Source organism: Sinocyclocheilus anshuiensis, unplaced genomic scaffold, assembly GCF_001515605.1.
Source record: "Sinocyclocheilus anshuiensis isolate Anshui unplaced genomic scaffold, SAMN03320099.WGS_v1.1 scaffold731, whole genome shotgun sequence".
Taxonomy (NCBI): Eukaryota; Metazoa; Chordata; class Actinopteri; order Cypriniformes; family Cyprinidae; genus Sinocyclocheilus; species Sinocyclocheilus anshuiensis.
Genome location: NW_015551043.1, coordinates 7,370 through 9,407, shown reverse-complemented (window position 1 = coordinate 9,407; position 2,038 = coordinate 7,370). Strand labels below are relative to the sequence as shown.

General features: G+C 34.1%; 1 protein-coding gene across 1 annotated transcript in view; it reads right to left on the bottom strand.

Moving 5' to 3' along the window:
• LOC107661542 (ATP-binding cassette sub-family B member 7, mitochondrial-like) overlaps positions 1 to 2,038 on the bottom strand; it is a 64,089-nt gene that overhangs the window by 57,638 nt on the left and 4,413 nt on the right.

Here is a 2,038-nt window from a genome sequence, read left to right as displayed (position 1 = left end):
CAAAATAATATTTGGCACCACAACTGTTGATAATTCTAATAATAAATCAGCATATTAGAATGATTTCTGAAGATCATGTGACACTGAAGACTGCAGTAATGATGCTGAAAAATCAGCTGCGCATCACAGAAATAAATAATATTTTAAAGTATATTAAAATAGAAGCCATTATTTTATATTGAAATAACGTTTTGAAAGATTTCATTTTTTTTCTGTATTTTTGATCAAATAAATGCAGCCTTGATGAGCAGAAGACACTTCTTTAAAAACATTACAAGTCTTACTGATCCCAAACTTTTGAATGGCAGTGTTACTTTAATGTTTCCAAAACTGCATTATATATAAAAACCTCTTCTAAAAGATTCATAAACTTCAGCTGGCTCCATCTGATATATATCTGGTACCAGACCTTCACGGCTAATGAAAAGCCTGTTTAATGGGAATCAATAATATTTGTTTTACAGTATCTCTATTCCACCTTGCTCACCTCATAACAGCACATTTAGTTTACCACTATTTATTATAAATTCACTGTTCTGCTCAAGCTCCTGAGTGACTGCTCAAGATCTCAAAACACAACTGATTCCCCTGGAAATTAGAACGGTGTAATGCTTTGTGAATATGATATTTAATATGATGTGTGCCATAAAAGCAGATAGAAACGTATTTGTTCAAAATCTGTACAGGATCCTAATGTTAGGAAAGTGGCTGTTTATTTTCAGCTATGTGAAAGTCTCAGTAGAAACTAAAGTCTGTTTGTTTGGTTCGTTTCTCTGGATTCTTCAGTAAACCAGTCGCAATCTGACACAAGCTTTGCAAACAGACTTTTACAGAAATTAATAAAGCAATATGTAAAAATTTGCCATTTTAATTCTAATGCCTAATCTGTGATAGCAGGTGGCTTTTATGACATGCAAGACTGATGTACAGTAGGGATGTAACGGTTACCGGTTTGACGATAAATCATGATAAAATTCCCCATAGTTAGTATTACCGTTTCATCTTTTAATTATCATTAAAACCGTATTAGATTACCGCGATTTGAACAACTCGCGATAAATAAATGAAGAGTTTGGTTTGTTTTTTTTTGTTTTTTTTTGTTTCCGCCAAAATCAATATTGTATCTGGTCGGTACAGAAAAGTCCATTTTTAATTTTACGCAAAATCCGATATTCTGTCATGTTTTCTCCCTTTTTTTTTTCCAAACCGCGACAAACGCCAGTCTCCCTTCTCTGCAGAATGCGATATATCCGCTCAACCAATCACAGCGCACCATTCCACGCACTGTAAACGGTAACAAGACGCTTTTATCCAAAGCAACTTACAAATGAGGACAATAGAAGCAATCAAAACCAACAAAAGAGCAATAATATACATTGAAATAATATATTTCAATTTCACAAAGAAACATGCAGCATTTTGTCCAAGCAATAATAAAAGGACACATTTATTTATAATTTGTCTTAAACTTCATTTTGTAAAAAAAAATAAATAAATCGTGAATCGAATCAAATCGTGAGTTGAATGAATCGTTACATCCCTTCCAGTGCCTGCATATAAGATTAGTATTGACCAAGTTCAGAGGCTGTTATATGTGAATACATAACTTACTATGTTGTGCATTTTCAACAGTAAACAGTCTCACGTGCGCTCAGAGTAGTTTCGTTTTGAGTGAAAACCGGGCGGAAAAGCTGGGACGTTTTAAAAGAGTGCTAAGAGAATTATACAAATTAATATATGAATGAATTAATTATATGAATGGTGGTTCTGACTGTCTTCAAAAACAATTTGATGGCATTTTGTTTTCATCTTCGCTCCATGTAATACTTAAATAAAGTGTTCTTATTCGCAATACTGCTTTGTCCTCGGAGGTTACGGGAAACAGCTGTAATTCTGCTTTTCCATAAGCGCCACCTGCTGTCAGCGAGTGGATTTACAGAGACTTATATTTACATTCAGCCTGTGTGCAGTTTCTGTCTGGCCAAAAACGGACAGAATTTGCATGCCCTGCTGTAAATTTTGACTGGTTGATGAAAAC